Source organism: Oratosquilla oratoria, chromosome 23 (genome assembly GCF_046742065.1).
Source record: "Oratosquilla oratoria isolate Oo_2021 chromosome 23, ASM4674206v1, whole genome shotgun sequence".
Classification (NCBI taxonomy): Eukaryota; Metazoa; Arthropoda; class Malacostraca; order Stomatopoda; family Squillidae; genus Oratosquilla; species Oratosquilla oratoria.
In genome coordinates this window covers 8,719,532-8,727,031 of record NC_134799.1, presented here as the reverse complement: position 1 = coordinate 8,727,031, position 7,500 = coordinate 8,719,532, and the positions used below count along the sequence as shown (strand labels likewise).

At 40.4% G+C, this 7,500-nt stretch overlaps 1 protein-coding gene across 3 annotated transcripts in view; it reads left to right on the top strand.

Moving 5' to 3' along the window:
* LOC143037958 (tyrosine-protein kinase CSK-like) overlaps window positions 1-7,500 on the top strand; it is a 712,082-nt gene that overhangs the window by 634,153 nt on the left and 70,429 nt on the right. For all 3 annotated transcript variants that reach the window (XM_076206677.1, XM_076206678.1, XM_076206679.1), the window contains one exon: window positions 1,927-2,020. The gene's annotated coding sequence lies outside the window, so the exon portion shown is untranslated. The remainder of the gene's footprint in view (window positions 1-1,926; window positions 2,021-7,500) is intronic.

Here is a 7,500-nt window from a genome sequence, read left to right as displayed (position 1 = left end):
GTCAGGTGGAAGATACCTACTAATGAGGTTGGTGACCATAACTCCAGATATTATGTCCGGAGACCACTGCCCCTTTGAAATATTCATATCGGGAATATATTCTATTAATGCGGATTCGACCGTCTTCCTCCTGAGCCCGCAACCAGATTTCAGATTTATATATGAGATCGGCTTTGTCCCAATTGAGACGGTGGTTATGCTGGAACTTTCTTTCCCGTACCCGATCGAACGTTTGTGTTCATTTCAACCTTGATCCTAAGTCTCTCCCTATCTAGCCAGTGTATGCTAGATTGCAATCTTTACTTGAGATCGAATATACTTTTGGGTTGTGTTCTTCTTTCAACCTTAGATGAACACTAACTACTTTTTTATTGTTGGTATTCAGGTAATTGTGAACGAAATGTAAATTGAGAAGAAAGTTGGTCAAATGTGCTACTACATTTTTTCGTCAGTGATATGTGTGTGTGTGTGTATATATATATATATATATATATATATACAAATATATATATATATATATATATATATATATATATATATATATATATATATTACAAAGGAAGAGCATGCCCACAGGAGGCCTTTTTGTCCATAACTAGGTCGGATGCGGAAAAAAAATAGAATGAATAAACAAATAAATAAAAGAATAGATATACTGATGAATAGTAAACAGATAAATAATAATGAATAAGTAATAATGATAATAAATTAATAAATAAAATAGAAATAATAAATGACAGGCATCACGGCATGTTGCTTAAGTGTAAACACTTAAGGAACATGCCGTGATGCCTGTCATTTATTAAATGAATCTTAAAAGTTGGAATTGTACTACATTATACTGCCTCTAGAGGAAGTTTATTGCATTCATTAACTACACTGTTGGCGAAGTTGTTTCTACCCTCTTCCAAATTAAATCTACTTCCTGACAATGAGACCATTATTTCTTGTCTTATTCGCATTCAGTATGAAGATTTCGTCACTTTTGATGTCTATTCCCATTCGAATCTTGAAGACATTAAATCGCTGCTGAGTATTCGCTTCTTTTTAGGGAAAATAGATACATATGTTTTAGTCGATTTTCGTATGATTTATTTCTGATACTTGGAATTAGTTTTGTGGTTCGCTCTTGTATTTATTTTCCAATCTGTCAGTCTTTCATGAGATTCGGTGACCATACGGATACAGCATATTCCAAATGTGGAAGAGCTAACGATTTATATAGCTTGTTGATGACAGATGGACTTTTCAAATCGAAATATCACGCAATCAGTCCTAGACTCTTATTATGTCTTTCTCTGAGGCGGAAATACACTACTCAGGTGACGTGAGATCGTTACTGATAATTACGCCGAGATCCTTTTCACTATCCACCTTTGTTAATGAATTTCCAATTAACTTGTAACCGTACTTATTGTTATTTTTACCTATATGTACAGTATAACCTTACATTTACTTGTGTTAAATTTCATTAGCCACTTTTCATACCATTGCTGTAGTTTATATAAATCTTCTTGAATATCTCATTTGTATAAGTGATAATTTGCCAATCGCCACAGTTTTGCATTATCAGCAAATTTGGAAACAATAGAATCCAGTCCGTGATCTATATAATTTACAAACACTATGAATAGAAGTGGCCCAAGAACGAAACCCTGAGGAACTCCACTCGTAATATTTTTCCGTCTAGAAGTTTTGCCATTTAGAACTCTGTTTACGATCACTTAACCAATTACTAGTCCAACTTAATAGGCTACCACTAATTCCTTGGGAGGCAAAAGTGTGTGTGTGTGTGTGTGTGTGTGTATATATATATATATATATATATATATATATATATATATATATAATTTGAGTAGGGTGCCCTTGTATATGTGTACATATGCACATGGAAATGGTCTAACAGTTGTTTCTTCCACTTCGCAGAGTTCCCCGCGTCGCCCGAGCTAGAGAGGGTCCAAGAGGAGCTTCGAGCGGCGGCGGCGGCGGCGGCGGCGGCGGCAGGGGCAGGCCCTGAAAGGTGAGACTTGACATTTACCTCTTTGAAAGAGGTTCCTCAGTTAATTCTTATTTAGTGCGCTGGTAGCGTCATTCGAAGCGTGCTTGCTGGTCTCGCATTCGCTGAGTTGTGGGTTCGAATCCTGCACTCCTCTCCGATTCCCAGCAGTGAGTGTGTGTTACCTGCCCCAACAGTCCCTAAAGCGCATAATAGGGCAAACATGACGGCTTCGGCCGCAGATACCTACCTACCCACTTACCTACCTACCGAATCGACCTACATACCGAGCCTACCTACATACCAACCCCCCTATCTGCCGACCTAATGTATTGATCTACCAATCTACATATCCATTATCGTAGTTACCTGGCTTCCCTAACTCCACATCCACGGCAGCATCTTGCAAGAACTCGGGACAGCGTTGTTGGGATTGCGTTGCCTGGGCGTTTGACCAAGCTGGCTGCCGTTGCCATGGCGACCGAGTTGCCAGAGGGTGCCAAGTGGCCCAAACAGAGGACACTGATAGTCGGAGGTCGGAGAAGAAAGGAGATAGATCGATAGTAAGGGCTTGGTATCATGATAGGATGGATACCAACTCGGGGATACTCGCAGAGTTGAGTTTCCGCTATAATGGCCTATCCACAGCGAATTCAAATCAGTCAAACCGAAATGTCGTTATAAAAAGTAACGACATTTAACGGTCATCAGGTTCTCCTGACATTTGAATCTTTGCATGGCTCCGTCGAATCTCATAATTACCGTTATTGTTTATTTTTTAGCCATGAAGGTGAATAAGATCAGTAGGCGGCGGGCAGAACAGAAGAATAAGTGGCACCCCGTACGTAAGGGATTAAAATCATTTGCCATTGTCTGGGACAAAATCCTTAAATTTCGTTACAATATGGAGTTAAGGGTTAACCAACTTGGTTTAATCGAGATGTTTGTTTAACTCTTCACAGCTCAGGCAAAGGTTTTTCCCTTACCTAAATAAAATCGTTTGGGGACAAATTTAGTAAATGTCTGAAATTCGCATTGATCAGTAAAACGTTGGAGAGAAAAACAGGATTAAAGTCCTTAATTGATTAGAGCGTTTGTCCATATATTGATTGCTTATGTATTTAATTAATTAATTTGTTTATTTGTTATTCTGCATCGGGCCTCGTTATGAACCGAAAGATCTCTCATCAGTATTTTTATTTATTTATCTATTTATTTATTTATTTATCTATTTATCATCGGGTTGATGGTACAAATGAGAAGTGATGACAGCGTCAGGATGACGAATGGTGAAAATAATAACATTTATATTTTAGTTGTGGTGATTCAGACGGTGATGATAGTGATGGTGATAAAACAGTAATAAATACTTGGGGCTTGGAGGGGCTCATTCAGCCTGAATAAAATCGCCTGGCGGCAGTGGAATCAGAAATACGTACGACTCCGTAGCGAAAGGGACAAGATGGAGATGTCGAGGAAGGGAGGCAAGGAGTACTGTAGTTGGTAAGCAGACCTCAGGCCGTTCAGCGCCTGGTCTTGCTCAGAGTTCAATAAGATCGTCTACCCAACTCCCAACACTCTTCCCCTCTCCCTACCCCCCCCTCTCTCTCTCTCTCTCTCTCTCTCTCTCTCTCTCTCTCTCTCTCTCTCTCTCTCTCTCTCTCTCTCTCACGCTTTCTTTTTCTGTCTGTTTCGTTACGCCAGGATCGCTACCATTCTTCGTCTAACCTCCTCTCTTTCCCACCCTCCCCTATCTCTCTCTCTCTCTCTCTCTCTCTCTCTCTATCTCTCTCTCTCTCACTCTCTCTCTCTCTCTCTCTCTCTCTCTCTATCTCTCTCTGCCTGTCTGTCTGTCTGTCCCGTAATGGCACTCCGGGGACAGGAGCGGCACTCTCCTTCGTGCCTTGATGCCGAAACTGATACGCTGAGAGAGAGAGAGAGAGAGAGAGAGAGAGAGAGAGAGAGAGAGAGAGAGAGAGAGAGAGGCGTCCCTACGGCAGTGTCTGTCACCATCTGGTGCCACAGACGTGCCCGTGTCGCCCTGCGCAGTTCAAACGCCGTAAGGTCGTTCTTCTGGTGCCATATGCTCGTGGGGTCTCGTCCTCTTCGGCTTCCTGAAGCAGCCATCCACAACAAGTGAACATATTTTTTACTCCATTTCTTCCATAGAGAATAGTGACCTCATGAAAACAATACATACAATACGCAAGAACATAAGAAAGGAGGAAACTGCAAGAGACCAGAAGGCCTATACTGTCATTACTATCCATAGAGTTGTCTGATCTTCTCTTAAAACGACCAATTGTTTCAGCCCTTAACCCATTCAACTCCGATGACAAGATGTCTTGTCATTTGGTCAAATAAAACAAAAAATCATAAAACACCAAAATGTTTGATCAAACACCAGAAAAATATGACGTCAGTCCTCCTCGCTTCGCTCGCAGCGAGCGAAGCGAGGAGGACTGACGTCATATTTTTCTGGTGTTTGATCAAACATTTTGGTGTTTTATGATTTTTTGTTTTATTTGACCAAATGACAAGACATCTTGTCATCGGAGTTGAATGGGTTAATATTTGGTTACTAAGTCTATTTCATACGTTAACCACTCTCTTGGTGATTCAGTCTTTGCCAAATTCCTTCTTAAACCTAAATTTGTGCAGCACCGGGGACCTAAGCCATCTGGCGACCTTAGGCAAGTGAAATTGAATACGACTCCCTAGCTGTGCTTGAGCTGTTACCAAATGAACATGACGTCATGAAGTGGTGACGTCAGCACTCAGACTGTTAGGTTCGAGATTGTTCTACATGGGAGGGTGAGGAGTGGGTGGGAGGGTGGGGTTAGTGGCTAAAGAGGAGGATAGTGAGGGATGAAGAGGCGGATAGTAAGGATAGTTAGGGCCTCAGGCCTGCGTGAACGCTTGTGACGTCACCAATAGTAGGCTTGCTTCTAGCATGATGCTAAATACGTCGCTGTAATTATTTGATGCTACTTATGCTGAAAGTTACTTTTATTCGATAACATATTTGTAATTATTAATGTTATGCTTAAATTGATAAATAATATTTCAGTAAATTTTACACCGAAGTCTGGCCAGAATTATCCTGTTTTGGTTTTGGGAAGAATGTGTTTGAAATTTTGGTTGATATAAGCCACTTGATGATTTTCAGTAGAAGTGGAATGTTGCTTGTCTCGCATTCGCTTCGTTGTGGGTTCAAGTCCCGCATTCCCCCATGATTCCCAGCAGTGACTGTTGTTATGTGTCCCAACAGTACCCAAAGGGCAAAGGTAACGGCTTCGGCCGCAGCTACTCAGCGCCTCCTGGCGTAGGCTCCTTATCTTTTTCTTCTCCGTCTTCAAGCTCGAAGTAGTCTTGAACCCTTCCTCTTCGGCGACGCCTCGGCCACAATAAAATTTCTTAAAGAATGCCATCATCCAAAAGTAGGTACAATATATATATATATATATTTTTTTTTTTTTTTTTTTTTTAAGAGGTGTAGGGAGATGATTCCCTCCCACGTCCATCATAGAAGACAGTCACTACCATTGTTCCCTGGTACATTTTCAAACCACGGCGTGCACAATTGATTTATTTACGATATTAGTTATAAACAATAATATTTGTTGATTTGATCCAGGTATATCAAACAAACTCTCATATCAGGTAGTGGAAGGACTACTCTCATGTAATTAAATAATTTCATGATTAATGTTTTATTTATTTATTTCCAACAAAGCACGGAAGGTCGTGTTAACGAAAAGCAAATCCGATGCTTCTTTGATATTTTGGAATTTCAGTCCTGATTGATATTAAAATCGCTAATAACGATGTACTTGCTCTATTCGTACTTTGTGTTTTTTATATAGAAATATATATATCAAAAGACATTTTTCCCCAGTGTAATGGGGTGGACGAGTCGAAATACACCCACACTGCTCCCATCACACACACCCATTCTAAAAACCCATTTAGCTCCTCGTGGATGAAGAAGGGCCAGTCCTGAATCCCGCCACACTGCTCGAGTGATGCGTTACGGCAAGATGCATTTACACACACACACATACACACTCTCACACACACTCATACACATTCCATCCACTCGAGATATTTGCGGAGTGGATGAGGAGAAGATCCCTTCGTGACGCGTCATTTCGTCATCCGTTTCCAACCGCTCTCCATTCATTTCTATCTCTTGCACTCTCACCTCCTTGCTTCTAATGCTCTTTTCACCCCGTCCATCCATCTCTTTCCATGTGCTCGAACCATCTCGGTAGTCATTCTTTGGTTCAGAATGGAGAGAATTCCACTGAGTATTCCTATGAATATTCCTTTTAGAAACGTCATCCCGCTCAAGAACTTGATTCTGACTGACACCAAACGATCTCATTCAGGTCTGAGTAACCTTCACTCCTGAAAATAATTCCCTCAGCAAATAGTTGGTAATTATGGACTTAGATACTCGTAGATAATACTTCATTTGTCATTTCCGGCACACTGATAAAAATTAAATCCAATGTGGTGAGCAGCTCAAGAAAATGAAAACTGCAATGGACAGAATACGCACAATACAACGCAAGACATAGAAATCCACAATGAAACATTTGTGTACAAAATAGATCACAACACGATATGAGTCGAGGCTATTATTATCGAGACATGTAGTTTAACAGTTTCATACTGCTTGATACGCTCAAGCATTGCACTACAAAGATTGGTTTCATTTTCACAATATTCCCAGTATATCTTTAAATATTTATTGTGCGCTAGTGACGTCATCATAAGCCTGCTTGTGGGTCTCGCATTCGCTTAGTTGTGGGTTCGAATCCCGCACTCCTCCGATTCCCAACAATCCCGAAAGCGCATGATAGGGCAAAGGTGCCGGCTTCGGCCGCAGCTACTCAGCGCCTCTTGGCGTAGGCTAATCATTTTTTTTTCACATTTTAATGATTTATTAGTCATATCTACAACGTGGTCGGGGTAGAGTTACCGGGGCGCCATCTGTGAGCGAACGGGGATATTAAGTTTGTCGTCGAACATTGAAACCAATCCGACTGTTCTGTACAACAAAGTGTATCAGTATACAATTCTTGTGACAGATATTTTATTATATTACGTCCAATACGGTCGTAATGGTCATTTGATCTGTGATGTACAAATAGGCCTCTCTTTCTCTCTCTCTCTCTCTCTCTCTCTCTCTCTCTCTCTCTCCCTCCCTCTTTTTTTTTTTTAGTTCGTACCAATCTAGTTGCTAAAATAATAGTTATTTTCTATTCTTCACACCACTTTTCGTACTTATAGATTTTTGTATGCCATTTCAGAGTTTCTAGGCGACTTGAATATAATAACTGATTATCATTCATAGGTAATGTATATAAATAAGCTATGAATCCGTGCTTTCGACAAAATTACTTGTATAATTTGATCTGTATAGAATTATTTTCAATCGGATTATAGGGTTACACATACACGGAAACTTAATTCCATTAATAAAATTACAACACATC